Raw genomic sequence first — 23,747 nt, forward strand, 5'->3', positions numbered from 1 at the left:
TACATAGCAGTGGACGAGATTTAAAAAGTTAACAATACCATAATGGAACAAGAAATACTGCTTACAAAAATATCCCCAGAAAACTTAGAATTACCTCCCCATTCAACTGAATCAGAACGTCTAGTATACAAATTGCCATGCGCATCAATGTGTAACATTCCCAAAAAATCTTTCAAGTCTTTACGCCAATTCCTCAATCAATATGTGAAAGGCAAAGACAAAATCAAAATTAAACTACTGCAAAATATGGATACCTGTCCAGTGTGCAAGTACACAAAACTACAAGGACATTCATTGGCCTGCATTTCAGGACCTACTTGAAAAACCACCTTCCATTATATCAAAATGATATCAACACATCATTCAACTATAAGAAATCTAGTCTATAAACTGTACTATGCTAAAAGTCCTGCTTTAGCACTAGCCAATTTAAATAGCATTCTTCTACATGGTACAGCAGAAGACCTACTTTAAGAAATCGACTATATCCAGAAATAATATTTTGAAAGTGAAAGCCACTTCCAGAATGAAATAGCTTTAAAGCAAATTAGCAACAATTCTATGCATGGCAAACTTCTACTACACACATACAAAAAAGAAATACTGAAATTAAAAAGTATATCTGCTGAAGTACCAAACCATGTGTGTGTATGTTGCCGTAGAACGTTTTATAAAAGTAAAACAAAAACTTTAGACCTAACATACAAAATAGAAGACAATGAAGATTCTAAATGGTTTGAATTAGCTCTCTACCTTACAGCAGAAAACAGATATGAAATAACTGACCCCTTAATACTTTGCAGTTACTGCACTACAAACTTGACAACAACCAAACTCCTTCACGTGCTATCACAAATAATTTGGAATTATTTCCACTACCAAAACCCCTACAACAACTCAATTTATATGAGAGCATCATAATTAAAACAGTGCACCCATTTCAAGCAATAATACGCCTTCAGCCAAAAACAGCAAACTTACCTCCCTCTGAATTAGTGAAAGGTATTCGGGGAAAAATAGTGTATTTACCATTAGATCTAAAAGAAAATGTTCACACTCTAGGAGTGCAACATCCAATGGAACAATCTTTAATTATCTTAGTAAATTGTGTACCTACAAAAGACAAAGAAATTTGGCAACAACTGGTAGATTTACATAAAGTTAGACAAGCCTTGCAATATCTAAAAGACAATAATGAATGCTGCAAAGAAATTAATATTGAAGAAAACTTGAAGGATACCACAGAAATAATTCAAGAGATACAAGAAGCTGGTAAATTTGAGTTATTAGATCCTGCTACAATATCCAATACTTTAGACCACTATACAATTCACCCATTGCATTCTAATGACACCGTAGAAGATGCACTAGAAACGTACCAAATGCGTCAAACAAAAGGATCACCAATCAGCATATGGGAAAAAAGTGTAGAAGCACGTGCTTTTCCTCTACTCTTTCCTACTGGCAAAGGAGGAAGGTACAATGATAGACCTATTCAAAAAACAATCAGAATACCGCTCATTACGGATGTATTCTGAAGATCCCAGATTTAGACAAAATGTGTAATCCATATTCCACCTACTCTTTGAAAGTGAACTAGCAACTTTATGTTACAGAGTTGCATATACATTCAAATCAGGATCCCACTTTCAAAATATGTCAGCCACACAATTATTACAAAAAGTGCATCAAAAAGATGAGGTTTTACAATCAAATATTACAAATATATTAGCAAATAAGCGTGGCACTAAAGAGTACTGGTTTCGACGTCATGTAGATGTACGTTGTATGATAAGAAACCTTGGCCCACTCACTTGGTTTGTTACATTAAGTTGTGCAGAATATGCATGGGAAGATTTACATGATTTCCTACGCATATCAAACAAAAACAAAACAAACATAGATATACTAACACCTAGAAAACTTTGTTCTCTAGATCCTGTTAATATTTCAAGATATTTTCACCATCGCTTCATTGCTATGCCCCCTCAGCGAGGTGCAACACTTCTTTTGGAAAAAAGAATGCCAAGCCAGAGGAGCACCACATATCCACATCTTTTATGGATTAAAGATGCTCCTAAATTTGGTCAAGACAGTGATGCCACTGTTTTACAGTTTATTGAAAAATATGTCACTTGTGAAATTCCATCAGAAGCAACAAATAGTGATCTTTATGCACAGATTTTACAATTTCAAAGACAGAAATGTGGCAAATATTGTCGTCGCAAATACAAAAACAAAGGGAAATACTACACCAAATGCTGCTTTGGTTTCCCTAGACCAGTTACAAAAACAGGTCAAGTGAACAACTTCATGGCTTCAGTTAGACATAGTGTTAAAGGTAAATCACCTAAAAATACATATTACATAAAAAGAACAGAAGAAGAAAAATATATTAATGATTACAATGCAATCATTGCCCACTTATGGAATGCAAACATAGATGTGCAGTACATTGCAGACAGTTCCACTGCAGTTGCATGATATGTTACAGCATACTTAACAAAAGCAACCAAACGAAATTTAATTAATCATATCAAATTGTCATTAAAGACTCCTCATCATAAAGAACTATATTACTTGTCCCTGCTAAAACTATTTAAACCATGGAGAAAAGAAGAAGAAATACTAGATAACTATGACTCATATGAAAACGCTTTCAAAGCAAATGAAAGCACTATAACTGATGTAAACTTTACACAGTACAAAACAATGTTGCACAATGAACAGCAACACAAAGAAGAACTCCAGGCCCAACTAGATAAGGACACTCCTGACAGTAGTCAACCTTCTGTAACAGAGAGCCACTAATAACAATGAGGCAGAATTTGCTATGACAGAAGTAGAAAACACCATGTGTCAGTATGAAGCTAAAGAAGACTTAACTATACTACAATCAAAACTAAACAATGAGCAACGTAGCATTTTTCAAGAAGTAACAAAAGAAATTGCACATGGCGAACAAAACAAGGAATGCACCCGTCAAAATTACAAACCTATACTACTGTACGTCAGTGGTGAAGCTGGTTCTGGTAAAACATTCTTAATTTCAATCTTAATTAAAATCATCAGTAAATTCCTTCACATATTGACAAACAACAAACTGTCAGCTGTTGTCACTGCCCCCACAGGTTTAGCTGTCTACAACATGGGCGGTGTCACATTACACCGATTACTACTCCTGCCAGTAGAACACCAAAACAAATTAGACTATTACAAACTTTCTACAGAAGCTGCAATGGAACTACGCAGAGTATTAAAACAAATGAAAATGCTACTAATAGATGAAGTGTGCATGGTCTCCAACCTAATATTGGCTTTGATTCACCTCAGATTACAAGAAGTACTCAAAGAGATCTTTGCAGGAAAACACATTATTGTTTTCGGAGATCTTCTTCAATTGACACCAGTGAAATTTGAGCATATTTTTAAAACCTTAGGACACAAACTCTTCCGTAAAACTGTTAGCAGCATAGGAAATGTCAACCGTTGGCAACATTTCCAATACAGAGAATTAACGGAAAACATGCGTCAATCTGCAGATCTCACTTATGCCAACATCTTAAAAAATATTAGAGTTGGTATACTATCTTAAGAAGCACAATCAATATTGAAAACCCGGCACATTCATGCACTTTATGGCGATAATGCATGTGCTACGGATGTTATGGAACAATTAACCCACAAAAATGTAAATTGTATGGCCTTAATGCCAACTCTTGCAAGCTGTTTCAAATTAAATCAAACAATGTTAAAAAAAGAAAAGCGACCAATAATGGAAATTAGCGCCACAGACAAACTACACGTACATGATATGACACTACCCATGTGTGAACAAGCCACAACAATACTAAATCGTTTAGAAAATTCAATCTCCAACACAGCTGGATTGGAAAAAATATTTAAATTATTCTTAAATTGCAGAGTAATGCTTAAACGTAACCTTGACGTGGACCAAGGACTAGTTAATGGAGCACTGGGTACAGTTGTTTGCTTTCAAACATACCCACATGACAACAACATTCAGTTTGTCAATATTCTCTTTGACAAACTTTCAGAAGTAAAAAGGATAGGACGCTCAACAGCTCGATTCCTTCTCTTCAAAGACATGTATGTATGCAGAGAACAATTTTCTCTAACTCTTGCATACGCAGTCACCATTCATAAATCACAAGGTCTTACCCTAGACAAAGCATTAATAGACATTGGTAACACAGTCTTTAAAGAAGGCATGAGCTACTTAGCACTATCACGCTTACGTACACTTGACGGTCTATTTCTAATCAACTTTGATGCATAAAGTAAACGCTGATATTCCTTGCATTTTAGAATACAATAGACTTTGTTCACTATACACCCCCATCTAAAAACATATCCTGTTCCACAAAAAGTAAAACGTTGTAAAAGAAAACTAAATCAAACAGAAATACAACAGGATATCACTGCAAATACTCCAAAGAGAGTAAAAGAAACTCATACTTCATCAAGTACCACAAGCAAAAAAGAACAAATTAGGGAAAGTAAACCAGGTACTTCGTCAAAGAAGGACGACAAACTCAAAAAAAAATCACTCATATACAGAATTACCTGGTCCATTTAAATTCTCAAATATAATTGTAGCAATTAATATTCTATTTCAATTACCACCAATTGTTGACAACATATACTTACACAGTACAGACCAATTGTGTTTGCAAATGTTTGTACTTCATAGAAATGCAACAAACAATCCTAATAACACATGTAGTGTTTATGGAATAAGACAACAATTGGACTACTTTGCTGGAATGGTGAAATTCACTATAAACTCACAGGAAGATCCACAAGAATTTCTCATGTACTTACTACAAATACTGGAAAACTAAAACATACCTATAAATGAAATCTTCCAGATTTCATTCACATGGAAACATACTTGCACTCTCTGCAACAATGTGCCACAAGAACAAATCCCCAATGAACGCTTCCTATATATATCAATACCTAATTGTGAATCCATTCCATTTCAGCAACGTGTACAAAATGCAAACAATAGTAGATTATGTTCTACCTGCAATTCGGATAATCGCTCCACCTTACTAATACAAACACATGGTGAATACGTAATACTAATGCCTTTACATTACAATGCAGATGGTACCAAAAACAACTGCAAGCTGACTGGATTCACACATGGTCAAGTATCACTTGGTAAGACAACCTTCCCAACAATAGGTATAATCTACCACACAGGAGCCAAAACCAATTCAGGTCACTACACTGCATATATAAAAAAGAATTGTGGATGGTTCGAATGTAATGATAGTACCATTACTTTAAAGCCGAGATTACCATCAAATCTCACAAACGCTTATTTATTCTTCTTAAAACCAACATGGATTAACTAAACTATACTCAAACCTTAACTAAACTTCTATTTAAAAACTATAAACTGTTAGAATATGCCAACATGTATCTAACTGCCCCAAGATTCTACAACAACTAAACAGATAAATGAATACTACTACATTATATCAAAAAATAGATAGTTAGAATATGCCAACTGGTATCTAACTGCCCCAAAATGTTACAATAACCAAACAGATAAATCAATACCACTTCATTATAAAAACATTTTTAAACAGTTAGAATATGCCAAAAGGTATCTAGCTGCCCCAAGATTATACAACAATTAAACAGATAAATGAATACCACTAAATTATATCAAAGAATAGACAGTTAGAATACGCCAACTGGTATCTAACTGCCCCAAAATGTTACAATATCCAAACAGATAAATCAGTACCACTTCATTATAACAAAAAATAGACAGTTACAATATGTCAACAGGTATCTAACTGCTCCAAAAATCTGCAACAAGCCAATACATAGAGCATTAGCCAGAACCAACAAGTGAACACTGAAAACAAACAAACAGACTGTAGCATAACAAAAAGAGTTTTTTTTTAATTCAACATGGATTTTTTTTTTCTCCCACAGACCCAATGATTTTAGCAACAAACACAGAAACTGGGCAAATTGCACAGTACACTGGTTTGTAATCTACTAAATATGAGGGTAAAAAAAATGTTGATTATTCAATGTTATAAGTCATTACAAAATACCAATACTAACATGATCTTTTCTTTTATCAAAGAAATTAACAAGAAATACATGGACTCCACTTACTAACCCAGACAGTAAGTATATTATAATAAGTACAGCCATCACAGAAAATCACACCCATAGTGATTTATAACTTTGGTGCTTAGAAATTTGGTCTTGTCCATGCACCCAAGACTATAGGCCCTGCCCACAACCACCACAGCATATCACACCCATAGTGGCTTACAACTTTATTGCTTATAAATTTGTTTTTGGATCCCAAAGTTATACGTCACTATGGGTGAAATATGCTGCAATGGTTGTGGCCAGGGCATAGAGTCTTGGGTGCATGGCCATATGGCCATGCTCCCAAGACTCTATGCCCTGGCCACAACCACTGCAGCATATCACACCCATATAGTCAAACATTTTGACAATGCCATATGGGCACTTTTAATGTCTGCGGACATGATGAGTGTTCTCAGAAACAGATTCAACTTGCCAGCGAACAATATGAACAGCGTCCTCAGGACACTCCCATTTCATTTATTTACGAACATTTCAGGACACCGCGAGTGTTCTTAGGACAGTTTCAGCTTGATTGCGAACAATACGGACAGATGTACCATCCACAGAACACTCCCATTTCATTTTGTTTATTGACAAACATCCCAGGACACTCCATGTGTTCTTAGAACAGTTTCAATTTGCTTGCGAACATCCCAGGACACTTCATGTGTTCTTAGAACAGTTTCAACTTGCCTGTGAATGAAACAAAGAGACATGCCGTCCTCAGGACACTCCCATTTCGCTTATTTACAAACATTTCAGGACACCCCAAGTGTACTTAGAACAGTTTCAACTTGTTTGCGAACAGTACGGACAGTCATACCGTCCTCAGGACACCCCCATTTTGTTTATCAATGAACATCCCAGGACAATTCATGTGTTCTTAGAACAGTTTCAACTTGCTTGTGAACAGTACGGACAGACATACCGTCCTCAAGACACACCCATTTTGTTTATTTTTGAACATATCAGTACACCGCGTGTGTTCTTAGAACCGTTTCAACTTGCCTACGAACCATACGTACATATGTACTGTCCTCAGAACACCCCCATTTCATTTAGCCATTTCAGCCAATCAGGACACTGTCCGCGGAGCTAAAAAGGAAAGTGTGTCTGCGGACCGAACATAGATATCACTAATTTTTTGTGACCTACTTTTTGGTCTTTTAAAAAAACTACTGGACGGATTTTCACCAAAAATCCGTCCAACGGTTTGGCCTGTACACGTGAGCAAAGTTTTTCCCCATTTAGTCTATGGGAAAAAAATAAGTTTTGGGGCCCCCCTATAACTTTGCCCCCCCTGGACCAAACCTCTCCAAACTTTGCAAACAAATTCAGAGTGATACTGTTTTTGTAAAATTTGGTGACGTTTGGTCCAGGGAGAGCCAAGTTATAAGCCGCCCAAAAAGTGTTCTTCCTATGGAAACTGCAACTTAACCATAACTACATGGCCACTATTGTGGCCATGTAATGTATATTACACAGCCACGGTAGTGCAAATAAAACAGTATATGGCCCACTCTGAATTTTTTTGCAAAGTTTGGTGAGGATTCGTCCAGGGGGGGAAAAGTTATAGGGGGGGTCCCAACATTTCTTTTTTTCCCATAGACTGAATGGGAAAAAAAATTTGCTCGCACCTACAGCCCAAACAGCTGGACGGATGTTCACCAAATTTGCACCAGGAGCAGCGGCTTGGTCCCGAAAGCATGCGTTTGCAAATTTGGTGAAAATCCATCCAGTAGTTTTTTTTTAAATGACCAAAAAGTAGGTACAAAAAGATTAGTGATATCTGTGTTCGGTCCGCAGACACACTTCCCTGTTCGCACTGCGGCCAGTGTCCTTATTGGCCGATCGGCTTGCGTGATGTCCGTGGACATACGACGTGTTCGCTGATTGGACGGTTTTAAGCGTGAAGCGCGTCAGATTTTCGGTAGCGCCCGCCATCTTGGATTTGCAGACGTCCGCGAACAGCGCTGTGAAAGTTTGTTCAAAATGTGTATTTAGTGGAGTGTGTTGGTGTGTAGTAGTGTTTGGGGAGGATGGAAGGGTATGAGATAGGTTAAATGTTGTGCTTTTTTATGTAGTAGTCGTTCTTTTTGTGTTCGATTTGTCTGCAGACATCACAGGTATTCTGAAATGTTCTAAATAAACTGAAAGGGGGTGTTCTGAGGACTCAATATGTGTCCGTTTTGTTCGCAAGCAAGCTGAAACTGTTCTAAGAACACCCGCGGTGTCCTGAAATGTTGCAAATAAACAAAATGGGGGTGTTCTGATGATGCTGTCCGTATTGTTTGTTGTCAAGTTGAAAGTGTTCTAAGAACTCTCGTGTTGTCCTGAAATGTTCGTAGGGGGTGTCCTGAAGACGCGGTCCGTATTGTTCGATGGCAAGTTGAAAGTGTTCTAAGAACTGTCTCGGTGTCCTGAAATGTTTGCAGGGGGGGTCCTGAAGACGCTGTCCGTATTGTTCGATGGCAAGTTGAAAGTGTTCGAAGAACACTCAGGGTGTCCTGAAATGTTCACAAATAAACAAAATGGGGGTGTTCTGAGGACGCTGTCCGTATTGTTCGTTGTCAAGTTGAAAGTGTTCTATGAGCTCTCGCGTTGTCCTGAAATGTTCGCACATAAACAAATTGAAGGTGTGTTCTAAGAACACACGCGTTGTCCTGAAGTGTTCTAAGAACTCTCGCGGTGTCCTGAAATGTTCGCAAATAAACAAAATAGGGGTGTTCTGGGGACGCTGTCCGTATTGTTCTGTGGCAAGTTGAATGTGTTCTAAGAACACTCAGGGTGTCCTGAAATGTTCACAAATAAACAAAATGGGGGTGTTCTGGAGACGCTGTCCGTATATTTCTGTGGCAAGTTGAATGTGTTCTACGAACACTCGGGGTGTCCTGAAATGTTCGCAAATAAACAAAATGGGGGTGTTCTGATGACGCTGTCCGTATTGTTCGTTGTCAAGTTGAAAGTGTTCTAAGAACTCTCGCGTTGTCCTGAAATGTTCATAGGGGGTGTCCTGAAGACGCTGTCTGTATTGTTCGATGGCAAGTGGAAGTGTTCTAAGAACTGTGTCGGTGTCCTGAAATGTTCGCAGGGGGTGTCCTGAAGACGCTGTCCGTATTGTTAGATGGCAAATTGAAAGTGTTCTAAGAACACTTGGGGTGTCCTGAAATGTTCGCAAATAAACACAATGGGGGTGTTCTGAAGACGCTGTCCGTATTGTTCGTTTTCAAGTTGAAAGTGTTCTAAGAACTCTTGCGTTGTCCTGAAATGTTCGCACATAAACAAAATGGGGGTGTGTTCTAAGAACACACGCATTGTCCTGAAGTGTTCTAAGAACTCTCACAGTACCCTGAAATGTTCGTAGGGGGTGTCCTGAAGACGTTTTCCGTATTGTTCGATGGCAAGTTGAAAGTGTTCTAAGAACTGTCTCGGTGTCCTGAAATGTTCACAAATAAACAAAATGGGGTGTGTTCTAAGAACACATGCGTTGTCCTGAAATGTTCATAGGGGGTGTCCTGAGGACGCTGTCCGTATTGTTCGTTGTCAAGTTGAAAGTGTTCTAAGAACTCTTGTGGTGTCCTGATATGTTCGCAGGGGGTGTCCTGAAGACGTTGCCCGTATTGTTCGATGGCAAGTTGAAAGTGTTCTAAGAACACTCGGGGTGTCCTGAAATGTTCACAAATAAACAAAATGGGGGTGTTCTGAGGACGCTGTCCGTATTGTTCGTTGTCAAGTTGAAAGTGTTCTAAGAACTCTCGCGTTGTCCTGAAATTTTCGCACATGAACAAAATGGGGGTGTGTTCCAAGAACACACGTGTTGTCCTGAAATGTTCGTAGGGGGTGTCCTGAGGGCGCTGTCCGTATTGTTCGTTGTCGAGTTGAAAGTGTTCTAAGACCTCTCACGGTGTACTGAAATGTTCGTAGGGGGTGTCCTGAAGACGCTGTCCGTATTGTTCGATGGCAAGTTGAAAGTGTTCTAAGAACTCTCGCGTTCTCCTGAAATGTTCGTAGGTGGTGTTCTGAAGACGCTGTCCGTATTGTTCGCTGGCAAGTTGAAAGTGTTCTAAGAACTGTCTCGGTGTCCTGAAATGTTCACAAATAAACAAAATGGGGGTGTGTTCTAAGAACACATGCGTTGTCCTGAAATGTTCATAGGGGGTGTCCTGAGGACGCTGTCCGTATTGTTCGTTGTCGAGTTGAAAGTGTTCTAAGAACTCTCGTGGTGTCCTGATATGTTCGCAGGGGGTGTCCTGAAGATGCTGCCCGTATTGTTCGATGGCAAGTTGAAAGTGTTCTAAGAACACTCGGGGTGTCCTGAAATGTTTGCAAATAAACCAAAATGGGAGTGGTCTGAGGACGCTGTCCGTATTGTTCGTTGTCAAGTTGAAAGTGTTCTAAGAACTCTCGCGTTGTCCTGAAATTTTCGCACATAAACAAAATGGGGGTGTGTTCCAAGAACACACGCATTGTCCTGAAATGTTCGTAGGGGGTGTCCTGAGGACGCTGTCGGTATTGTTCGTTGTCGAGTTGAAAGTGTTCTAAGAACTCTAACGGTGTACTGAAATGTTCGTAGGGGGTGTCCTGAAGACGCTGTCCATATTGTTCGATGGCATGTTGAAAGTGTTCTAAGAAATCTCGCGTTCTCCTGAAATGCTCGTAGGTGGTGTTCTAAAGACGCTGTCCGTATTGTTCGCTGGCACATTGAAAGTGTTCTAAGAACACTAGTAATGTCCGCGGACATTAAAAGTTTCCATAGGCCATAGTTCAAATGTTTTTCTCTATGGGTGTGATATGCTGAGGTGGTTGTGGCCAGGGCATAGAGTGTTGGGTACATGCACCCAACACTCTATGCCCTGGCCACAACCACCACAGCATATCACATTTATAGTTGTTTATAACTTTGGGTCAAAAACAAATGTATAAGGAACAAAGTTATAAGTTAATATGGGTGTGATATGCTGTGATGGTTGTGGCCAGGGCATAGAGTGTATAATATACTTACTGTTTGGTTTAGTAACTGGAGTACATGTATTTCTTGTTAATTTCTGTGATAAAAGAAAATAGCATGTTAGTATTAGTATTTTGTAATGACTTTTTACATTGTATAATCAACATTTTTTTTTTGGACCCTCATATTTAGTAGATTACAAACCAGAGTACTGTGCAATTTGCTCAGTTCCTGTGTTCGTTGCTAAAATCATTGGGTCTGTGGGAGAAAAAAAAATCCATGTTGGATTAAAAAAAAACGTTTTCTGTTATGCTACAGTATATTTGTTTGTTTGTTTTCAGTGTTCATTTGTTGTTTCTGGCTAATGCTTTATACATTAGGTTGTTGCATTTTTTTGGTGCAGTAACATATTATTTATTTGTTTGGATATTATGAAATTTTGGAGCAGTTAGATACCAGTAGGCGTATTCTAATTGTCTATTTTTTTATATATTTTAGTGGTACAGATTTATCTGTTTGGATATTGTTAAATTTTGGGACAGTTAGATACCAATTGGCGTATTCTAACTGTCTATTTTGTTATATATTTTAGTGGTATTGATTTATCTGTTTGGATATTGTTTAATTTTGGGACAGTTAGATACCAATTGGCGCATTCTAATTGTCTATTTTTTGCTCTAATTTACTGGTAGTCATTTATGTGATTAATTGTTGTAGAATCTTTGGGCAGTTAGATAGCTTTTGGAATATTCTAACAGTTTATATATTTTACTACAAGTTTGCTTGAGGTTTAAGTACAGTTTAGTTATCACATTTTGGTTTTAAGAACATTAAATAAATGTTTGTAAGTTTTGCTGGTAATCTCTGCTTTAGAGTAATGGTAATATCATTACATTGAAACCATCCACATTTCTTTTTTATATATGCAGTGTAGTGCCCTGAATTGGTTGTGGCTCCTGTGTGGTAGATTATACATATTGTTGTGAAGGTTTTCTTACCAAGTGATATTTGACCATGTGTGAATCCAGTCAGCTTGCAGTTGTTTTTGGTACCATCTGCATTGTAACGTAGAAGCATTAGTATTAGGTATTTACTACATGTTTGTATTACTAACGTGGAGCGATTATCTGAATTGCAGGTAGAACATAATCGACCATGGTTTGCATTCTGTACAAATTGCTGAAATGGAATGGATTCACAATTAGGTATTGATACATACGAAGCGTTCATTGGGGATTTCTTCTTGTGTCACATTGTTGCAGAGAGTGCATGTATGTTTCCACATTTATGAAATCTGGAAGATTTCATTTATAGGTATGTTTTTGTTTTCCAGTACTTGGCGTAAGTACATTAGAAATTCTTGTGGATTTTCCTGTGAGTTTATAGTGACTTGCACCATTCCAGCACAGTAGTCCAATTGTCTTATTCCATAAACAATATACGTATTGTCAGGATTGTTTGCTGAATTTCTGTGAAGTACTAACATTTGCATACACAATGGGTTTGTACTGTGTAAGTAAATGTTGTCAACAATTGGTGGTAATTGAAATAGAATATTCATTGCTACATGTGCGAAGCAACTTACACCAACTATATTTGAGAGTTTAAATGGACCAGGTAGTTCTGTATCTGACTGCTTTTTTTGGAGTTAGTCTTCCTTCTTTGAAGAAGTACCTGGTTTACTTCCCCTAATTGATTATTTTTTGCTTGTGGTACTTGATGAAGTATTACTTTCTTTTACTCTCTTTGGAGGATTTGCAGTGACATGCTGTTGCTTTTCTGTTTGATTTATTTTTCATTTATAACGTTTTACTTTTTGAGGAACAGAATATGTGTTTAGATGGGGAGTGTATAGTGAGAGAAGTCTATTGTATTCTAAAATGCAAGGAATATCAGAGTTTATTTTGCTTGCATCAAAGTTGATTAGAAGTAGACCATCAAGTGTACGTAAACGTGATAGTGCTACTTAGCTCATGCCTTCTTTAAAGACTGTGTTACCAATATCTATCATTGCTTTGTCTAGGGTAAGACCTTGTGATTTATGAATCATGACTGTGTATGCAAGAGTTAGAGAAAATTGTTCTCTGCGTACATACATGTCTTTGAAGAGAAGGAATTGAGCTGTTGAGCGTCCTATCCTTTTAACTTCTGAATGTTTGTCAAAGAGTACATTGACAAACTGAATTTTGTTGTCACGTGGGTATGTTTGAAAGCCATCAACTGTACCCAGTGCTCCATTAACTAGTCCTTGGTCTACGTCAAGGTTACGTTTAAGCATTACAATGCAATTTAAGGATCATTTTAATATCTTTTCTAAGTCTGCTGTGTTTGAGATTGATTTTTATAAACTATTTAGTCTTGTTGTGGCTTGGTCACACATAGGTAGTGTCATACAATGTACATCTAGTTTGTCTGTGACGCTAATTTCCATTATTGGTTGCATTTCTTTACTTAACATTATTTAATTGAATTTGAAACAGCTTGCAAGAGTTGGCATTAAGGCCATACAATTGACATTTTTGTGGGCTACTTGTTCCATAACATCTGTAGCACATGCATTACGCCATAAAGTGCATTAATTTGCCAGGTATTCAATATTGTTTCTGCTTCTTTAGAGAGTATACCAACTCTGATAATTTTTAAGATGTTGGCATAAGTGAGATCTGCAGATTGCTGCATGTTTTCTGTTAATTCTCTGTATTGGAAATGTTGCCAAAGGTTGACATTTCCAATGCTGCCAACAGTTTTACGGCAGAGTTTGCGTCCTAATGTTTTAAAAATAGGCTCACCTTTTACTGGTGTCAATTGAAGAAGATCTCCAAAAACTCTAATGTGTTTTCCTGCAAAGAGCTCTTCATAGTCTGTTTTGAGTACTTCTTGTAATCTAAGGTGAATCAAAGCTAACATCAGATTGGAGACCATGCTCACTTCATCTATTTGTAGCATTTTCATTTGTTTCAATATTCTGAGTAGTTCCAATGCAGCTTCTGCAGAAAGTGTGTAATAGTCTAATTTGTTCTGGTGTTCTACTGACAATAGTAGTAATCGTTGTAAAGTGACACCACCTATGTTGTAGGCAGCTAAACCTGTGGGGATAGTGACAACAGCTGACAGTTTGTTGTTTGTCAATTGTTGAAGGAATTTACTGATAATTTTGATTAGGAATGTTTTGCCAGAACCAGCTTCACTACTGACGTACAGTAGTATAGGTTTATAATTATGGCAGGAACATTCTTTATTTTCATGTTGTACACCATGTGCAACTTGTTTTGTTACTTCTTCAAAATGTGATGTTGTTCATTGTTTAGTTTTGATTGTAGTATAGTTAAGTCTTCTTTATCTTCATACTGACACATGGTGTTTTCTACTTCTATCACAGCTAATTCTGCCTCATTTATTATTAGTGGTTCTCCAAGTGGTTCTTGGCTTCCTGTTACAGAAGGTTGACTACTGTCAGGAGTGTCTTTATCTAGTTGGGCCTAGAGTTCTTCTTCATGTTCCTGTTCATTGTGCAACATTGTTTTGTATTGTGTAAAGTTCACATCAGTTATATTGCTTTCATTTGCTTTGAAAGCATCTTCATATGAGTCATAGTTTTCTAGTATTTCTTCTTCTTTTCTCCATGGTTTAAAGAGTTGTAGCAGGGACATGTAATATATTTCTTTATGTTGAGGAGTCTTCAATGACAATTTGGTAGGATTAATTAAATTTGGTTTAGTGAGTTTAACTAAGCTGCCTTCACAGTTTGTCACTCTGTATTTACCATTTTTTTCATCAGGTTTTATATTATTTTTGGATGTGTAGTTTTGGGCTGTGTGGTATAGACACATGGTTTCCAAATTGTTACTTCTGTGTGGGTAGTATGTGTCCAATAAATTGTTTTTTTAAAATGTCTTGGCTGTTGGGATCATATTTGGCTATTGTTTCTATATCTTCGTATGTTTTTAGAACTCTTTTTCTAGATTTAGCTGGACCAAGACTTAGCCATACTATATTTTTAGATTTACCACACAATGCAGTACCATTTAAACAATCAGCTGCTTCGTATGATCCACATTCTCCATGGGAGAGCATTTTTATGCCCAAGCTGTATAATTTCTGAGACACTGTTTTATCTGATTACAGTTCATTCCAGAGGTCTTGGAGCACATTCTTTTCTGCTTTGGTTAAGTATGCTGTGACATATTGTGCAACTGCAGTAGAATTGTCTGCAATGTACTGCACATCTATGTTTGCATTCCATAAGTGTGCAATGATTGCATTATAATCATTGATATATTTTTCTTCTTCTTTTCTTTTTATGTAATATGTATTTTTAGGTGACTTACCTTTAACACTATGTCTAACTGACGACATGAGGTTGTTCACTTGACCTGTATTTGTAACTGGTCTAGGGAAACGAAATCAGCATTTGGTGTAGTATTTCCCTTTGTTTTTGTATTTGCGACGACAATATTTGCCACATTAGTGTCTTTGAAATTGTAAAATGTGTTCATGAAGATCACTATTTGTGGATTCTGATGGAATTTCACAAGTGACATATTTTTCAATAAACCGTAAAACAGTGGCATCACTTTCTTGACCAAATTTAGGAGCATCTTTAATCCATAAAAGCATGTGGATATGTGGTGCTCCTCTGGCTTTGTATTCTTTTCTCCAAAAGAAGTGTTGCACTTCTCCAAGGGGAGGAACAGTTTTATTACAAAAAAAATGTAGCATAGCAATGAAGCGATGGTGAAAATATCTTGAAACATTAACAGGATCCAAAGAACAGAGTTCTCCTGGTGTTAGTATATCTATGTTTGTTTTTTTTATTTGATATGAGTAGGAAATCATGTAAATCTTGCCATGCATATTCTGCACAAATTAATGTAACAAACCAAGTGGGTGGGCCAAGGTTTCTGATCATACAACGTACATCTCCATGACGTCGAAACCAGTACTCTTTAGTACCACGCATATTTGCTAATAGATTTGTAATATTTGATTGTAAAACCTCATCCTTTTGTTGCACTTTTTGTAATAGTAGCTGTCATATTTTAAAAGTGTGATCCTGATTTTAATATTTGTGCAACTCCGTAACATAAAGTTGGTAGTTCACTTTCAAAGAGTAGGTAGAATATGTATTCCACATGTTGTCTAAATCTGGGATCATCAGAATACATCCGTAATGAGCGGTATTCTGAAGCTGATATTTGAATAGGTCTATCATCATACCTTCCTCCTTTGCCAGTAGGAAAGAGTAGAGGAAAAGCACGTGCTTCTATACTTCTTTCCCATATGCTGATTGGTGATCCTTTTGCTTGACGCATTTGGTATGTTTCCAGTGCATCTTCTATGGTGTCATTAGAGTGCAAAGGATCAATTGTATAATGGTCTAAAGTATTTGATATTGTAGCAGGATCTAGTAGCTCAAATTGACCAGCTTCTTGTGTTTCTTGAATTATTTCAGTTGTATCTTTCAAGTTTTCTTCAATATTAATTTCTTTGTAATATTCATTATTCTCTTTAAGATATTGTAAGGCTTGTCTAACTTTATTTAAATCTACCAGCTGTTGCCATATTTTCTTGTCTTTTGTAGGTACTCCCTTTACTAAGATAATTACAGATTGCTGCATTGGACATTGCACTCCTAGAGTATGCACATTTTCTTTTAGATCTACTGGTAAATAAACTACTTTTCCACTAATGCCTTTTACCAATTCAGAGGGAGGTAATTTTGCTGTTTTTGGTTGAAGGCGTATTATTGCTTGAAATGGGTGTACTGTTTGAATTATGATGTTCTCATATAAATTAAGTTGTTGAAGGCGATTTGGTAGTGGGTACAATTCCAAATTAGTTGTGATAGCACGTGAAGGAGTTTGGTTGTTGTCAAGTTTTGTAGTGCAGTAACTGCAACGTATTAAGGGATCACTTATTTCATATTTGTTTTCTGCTACAAGGTAGAGAGCTAATTCAAACCATTTAGAATCTTCATTGTCTTCTATTTCATATGATAGGTCTACAGTTTTCATGTTACTTTCATAAAAAGTTCTGCGGTAACATACACATACGTGGTTTGGTACTTCAGCTGATGTACTTTAACATTTTAGTATTTCTTTTTTGTATGTGTTTAGCAAAAGGTTGCCATGTGTAGAATTGTTGCTAATTTGGTTTAAAGCTATTTCATTCTGTAAATGGCTTTCACTTCCAAAATATTTTTGCTGTATATAGTCAATTTCTTGAAGTAGGTCTTTCGCTGTACCATGTAGAAGAATGTTATTTAAATTTGCTAGTGCTAAAGCGACCTTTTAGCATAGTACATTTTATAGACTAGATTTATTATAGTTAAATGATGTGTTGATATTCTTTTGATATCATGGAAGGTGGTTTTACAAGTAGGCCCTGTAATGTAGGCCAATGAATGTCCTTGTAGTCCTGTGTATTTGCGCACTGGACAGGTATCCATATTTTGCAGTAGTTTAATTTTGATTTTGTCTTTGCTTTTTACATATTGATTGAGGAATTGGCGTAAAGACTTGAAAAATTGTTTGGGAATGTTACATATTGACGTGCATGGCCATTTGTAAACTAGACGTTCTGATTCAGTTGAATGGAGGGGTAATTCTAAGTTTTCAGGGCATATTTTTCTAAGGAGTACTTCTTGTTCCATTATGGTATTATTAACTTTTTCATAACCTCGACCACTGCTATGTATGGCAATTGTATTTGTTTGCTTTTGTTTGTACGCTTCTTCATTAAAGTATGGTTCTGTGCTCGTAGTGTGACTCCATTCACCTCCGCAGATACTTAAGAAGTTCTTTCTGTTGACATTTCGTTTATTGAGAAGTCTTTTTTGTAATTTAGTTATTAGTTTTGTTAGTGGTTTCATTTTGTTTAACACTAAAATAAATAACTTTCTTTTGAGAAGAATTACTCTATCAACACTTCTAAAATGAATTCCCTACGATAGGTTTTAAGCATTAAACCTGATTTCTCTCCTGTTTTTATATGATTTTGAAAGACTTTGTGACAGAACATTTTGGCTAAAATACTTTTCTTAGTATGCTTACTTTACACTATATTAAAATTTAAAGAAGTAGTTTTATCCGTAGTGATAGCTGATTTTCTGTTAATTTTGTTTTGGTTTGTTTTACATTTTGATAGAGGAGGCAAAGTTTTTGCACTTGAAACTTCTTGTGTTTCACTAAATGACTGTATTAGCTGTTTTGTTTCAACTTTTTTTACAAATTCTGCTAGAGATGGATGCTTATTTTGGACACTTTTATTTTTATTTGCTCTACTTCTGCGTTGCTTTCTATGGACTTGACTTTCGGTAGGCATTCTTTAGGGTCTGTTGAAAAAAATAAAGAAGGTATGGGTTGGGGTGTTCTGCAATGTATGTGTGCTGTGTGCATGAGTGTTTGAGTGAGATGATGTATGTAATGGTGTCTGATTTTGCATTGGGAACTACAACTAGTAGGGATGTGTTTTCTTCAATTAATATGTTACTAAACTCAGGTTCAGATTACAGAAAAAAATAAGCTAGTGGTGTGGAGAAGTACAAATAGTAAATCTAATCGTATACAATTAAAACCGTTTGTTCTGTAATATCAAAATTCTAGGGGCTGAGTTGGGTCATTTGTGTGTCGAAAAATAGGAAATTGTGCACCATTCTGCCTGTAAATCTCGGTTTAAGAAATGGGGATTTGTAGACAGAATGGTGCACAATCTCTATTTTTAGGCACAGAAATAGCATGAATTAACCTTACAGTGTGTTTGAATATTCGTACAAATAATATGGTGGTATTCAATTTACTTTTTTTCTGAAATGAGCAGGTTTCTTCTTAGTTGTTCTTTGTACTTCAAAATCGGCTGCTTCTTTTCAGGAGAATGGTCTTCACTGCAATTGAAAAGGAAACAAATTAGTAATTTAGTTTGTATATAGCACTGTTTTTATTTTAGACATTGATTTTTTTAATTGACATTGACCCTCAGCACCTTCCTCAAAATCATGAAAACTATCTTATTCACATAAGATGCGTCACACCAGTTCAATACATATGATATGTTCTTAATGAACAAATTGTATTGCAATGAGTAACTGTAACAAACAAAATATCTTTAGTATGTCTTGTGAAATTCATAATGTACTACTGAATACCACCATTTCTGTAACTAAGCTGTTCAAGGTATAAGTGCCATAGGGGGTAATTCATAGAATTCAGTGCACAAGTGGAGCACGCGGCTGGCGCACAGTGTGCACGTGCGAATCCCTGCGCCAGCCGCGTGCGCTAAAATACATTTCTGCACACAGCGTATTCATGGATTCCAGCCACCAAAACCACCCGTGGCGCACAGTGGCGCAGCGACCCTGCAGCAGCGTCAGTTACAACCCCAAGAATGCCCTTTGCGCAGAGAAAAGCCATCTAAATCCCCAATCCAGCGCAAAGGGCTGCGCTAACCCTGTACCAGCACGGCAAGCTGGGTACGTGTATCACTGGGGTACGTGTGAAGTTTCTCACGTGATTTCAGCTGGGTACGTGTTTTACTGGGGTGCGCAGGAAGTTTCACACGCGATTGGCCCTGTGCAAGCGGGGTACGTGTATTACTGAGGTGCGTGGGAAGTTTCACACACGAATTCAGCAGGGTACGTGTATTTCAGGGGTGCGCGGGAAGTTTCACATGCGATTTCAGTAGGGTAAGTGTATTTCAGGGGTGCGCGGGAAGTTTCACACGCGATTCCATCAGGGTACGTGTATTTCAGGGGTGCGCGGGAAGTTCCACACGCGATTGACCCCGTGCAAGCAGGGTACGTGTATTGCTGGGGTGCGCGGGAAGTTTCACATGCAAATTCAGCAGGCTACGTGTATTTCAGGGGTGCGCGGAAAGTTCCACACGCGAATTCAGCAGGGTAAGTGTATTTCAGGGGTGCGCGGGAAGTTCCACACGCGATTGGCCCCGTGCGAGCGGGGTACGTGTATTACTGGGGTGCGTGGGAAGTTTCACACGCAAATTCAGCAGGATACGTGTATTTCAGGGCTGCGCGGGAAGTTCCACAAGTGAATTCAGCAGGGTACGTGTAGTTCAGGGGTGCGCGGGAAGTTCCACAATCGAATGTCCTGTGTACGTGTATTTCAGGGGTGTGCAGGAAGTTCCACACGCGAATGTCCTGTGTACGTGTATTTCAGGGTGCGCGGGAAGTTCCACATGCAAATGTCCTGTGTACGTGTATTTCGGGGTGCGCGGGGAGTTACACACACAAATTCAGCAGGGTACGTGTATTTCAGGGGTGCGCGGGAAGTTCCACACGCGATTCCATCAGGGTACGTGTATTTCAGGGGTGCGCGGGAAGTTCCACACGCGAATATCCTGTGTACGTGTATTTCGGGGTGCGCCGGAAGTTACACACGCAAATTCAGCAGGGTACGTGTATTTCAGGGGTGCGCGGGAAGTTCCACACGCGATTCCATCAGGGTACATGTATTTCAGGGGTGCGCGGGAAGTTCCACACGCGATTCCATCAGGGCACGTGTATTTCAGGGGTTCTGGGGAGTACTACACGTGAATTGGCCGTGTGGGTCCTCCCAGGTGTTCGCTCTACAACCTCCACGGCCCATGCAGGCAGCCCACACCACGGGGAACTACCCTGCACCCCTGCTCATCCACCATGGGCATGCCCCCCAGCCAAGCCACATGTCACCTTGCACTACTGATCAACAATGCATGTCTCCCAGCATCCCCACCCCCCAGCAGTGCAGGGCACCCTCCACCAGGCCCCCACCCCCCACCAGTCAGGGGCACCCTCCACCAGGCCCCCACACATATCTCCCAGCACCCCCACCCCACAGCAGTGCAGGGCACCCTCCACCAGGCCCCCACACATGTCCCCCTGCACCCCCACCCCCCAGCACTGTGGGGCACCTGCCAGCAGGCCCTCACTCATGTCCAACTCATGTTCCCCTGCACCCCCACCCCCCAGCACTGTGGGGCACCTGCCAGCAGGCCCCCACTCATGTCCAACTCATATTCCCCTGCACCCCCACCCCCCAGCACTGTGGGGCACCCTCCACCAGGCCCCAACTCATGTTCCCCTGCGCCCCCACCCCCCAGCACTGTGGGGCACCTGCCAGCAGGCTCTCACTCATGTCCAACTCATGTTCCCCTGCACCCCCACCCCAGTACTGTGGGGCACCTGCCAGCAGGCCCCCACTCATGTCCAACTCATGTTCCCCTGCACCCCCACCCACCAGCACTGTAGGGCACCCTCCACCAGGCGCCAACTCATGTTCCCCTGCGCCCCCACCCCCCAGCACTGTGGGGCACCTGCCAGCAGGCTCTCACTCATGTCCAACTCATGTTCCCCTGCACCCCCACCCCCAGTACTGTGGGGCACCTGCCAGCAGGCCCCCACTCATGTCCAACTCATGTTCCCCTGCACCCCCACCCCCCAGCACTGTAGGGCACCCACCACCAGGCCCCCACCCATGTCCAATTCATGTTCCCCAGCCAACATGTCATCACAATCTAGATCCCTGGTCCCTATGGTCAGCCTCCAAATGCAAAACACCCACCCGAGTATTGCATCCACCCACTTAGAAATGGCAATAACATGATAGAACACCAATTGCAACTTTGGAAACGAACACATGTCCCTCACATACACCCAATGGGTGTCAGTGAATCGCAAAACCCATAACATGATATGCATGAAACCAATGAGATGATACTACACATTGAAGTTTCATCAAAAAATATGTATTAAAAGAAACATGAATTGAATCAAAAATAAACAAACAGAAATGGGAATGTAAAAAAATGAAAAGAAGCATGTCCGTGAAAAAATGCAAAACCAAAAATCATAATCCAAAGGAATGGTGTCCAAAGTCACAGTCCACAAAAGAAAATCCAATGGGAAATTATAATTGAAAGCCATTGCTCCATGGGTAAATTGTAAAATGAAAAGAAAATCCAACAGTGAACTATGTACAGATGAACAAGCCAGGGTCCATGATCCCAACAAAAGAAATGAAACCTATCTAACAACACTACGGGCCTCATTACGACCCAGGCGGTAAGTTACCACCTGGGTCGTACCTTTACCACCACGGCGTAAACTATGTTTACGCCATGGTGGTTGGCGGACTTACCGCCCCATTCCGAGGTTGGCGGGGCGGTAAGTCCCCATTAACCCATTTACCCTTCCCCATTCCCATTTTTTCCCCATAGGGCATAATGGGAGTGGGAAAGGCGTTAATTACGCCACTGTAAATTACGGTGGCGTAATTAACAACAAGGTCCCTTAGCGCCATGGATTTTAACACCTGCAAAAAGCAGGTGTTAAATCCTCCATGGCGCTAAGGGACCTCGGAATCAGGCGGTAAGGGTCGGCCCTGTTTATGCCGCCGTAAACCCTTTATCGCCTGGGTCGTAATGAGACCCTACCTAATAAAAAAAAAACTATATACAAAAATGTGGCCCATTGTCCAAAAGGTCCAAAAACAATGCAAAAACAAAGGAAACCTAACACTAACTACATAACTATTTACAAGGGCAGCAGGCTAGTCCAACGGCTCACTGGATGTTGTCATGGGCCAGGGGGCCAGGGCATCCTCGAACTCCTGTTCAATGGCTTGGAGGCGGGCATGTTCCCTGGCCCCGAGGTCTCGCAGGGATAGAGCAGTGTCCAGCTCCAACTCCCTGTGAAGACCCTCGAGGCACTCAGCCCGCCTTAGAGCCCTCCGAATGGAGTTCTCCGCCCTGACCATTGTGAGCCGTTCCTCCTCTGCCCACTGCCGCTCCGCTCCTATCTGCTGGCCCAACCGCTCCCACACGGAAGCCACTCCCATTCCAGGGTTCTCCTGCCGTCCGGCCGATGCCTCCCACGTTGAGCCTGCCGCTGCCTCCGACGCAACTGCCTGTGCCAGCACGACGGCATCCAGGCTGATGGAATCCACCGACGCTGTCGTGCACGTGCCCTGCCCGATGATGCGTCACATCCTCCATCTGCTGGGCTTCAGTTGCTGGTGTGTCCACCCCTGCTGGACCTCTGACTCCCGACTGTGGCAGGGATGGAATCCCCACCGAGCTGGCTGCATTGGTCGGGGAAGGTCCACAGGGGGCCCTGGTGGCATCTGGGCCGGAGGACAGCATGGAGAATGACTGGTGCATAGTCCCCACAGAGGAGGAGAGGGTCGCCAGATTGGCCGACACATGTAGGAAACCCCCGACCATGGCCGATCCCAACTGGGCCACGTCGGCACGGTGCTCTCCATGATGACATGTAAGCTCCTCCCGGGAAGCACGCACCTCATCACGAATTGCATGCTGCGCAACGCGACACCAATCAGGACCTTCTCCATACGGACAGGGGTTCCCTCGTCCGCAGGTGGAGGGGAGTCAGATGACATGGACATCCCCCCTACCTGCGGACGGGCCTGGGATGGGGCATCCCTGCTGGTGCATGGTGGTGCAGTCACAGTGTCTGGGACAGTGACATGCACAGGCCCCTCCACGGCGACCTGTGCTGCCTCCTGCCCCTGCCGCTGGACTGCAATAGTTGCACCAGCAGGGATGCCCCCACCAGTCCCCATGTGCGCCTCAGTAGTGGCCTCCTCCTCCTCTGTGGAAACCACCAACCTGGATGGCTCCACCCCGTCTTCAGCCG

The 23,747-nt window shown here is 40.3% G+C and overlaps 1 long non-coding RNA gene across 1 annotated transcript in view; it reads right to left on the reverse strand.

Annotated features, from left to right (window-relative positions):
- The window catches only part of LOC138489787 (uncharacterized), a 142,124-nt gene that overhangs the window by 109,254 nt on the left and 9,123 nt on the right, over nucleotides 1-23,747 (reverse strand). The gene's annotated exons all lie outside the window — the stretch shown is intronic.

Source organism: Ambystoma mexicanum, chromosome 9 (assembly GCF_040938575.1).
Source record: "Ambystoma mexicanum isolate Mex_15411 chromosome 9, UKY_AmexF1_1, whole genome shotgun sequence".
Taxonomy (NCBI): Eukaryota; Metazoa; Chordata; class Amphibia; order Caudata; family Ambystomatidae; genus Ambystoma; species Ambystoma mexicanum.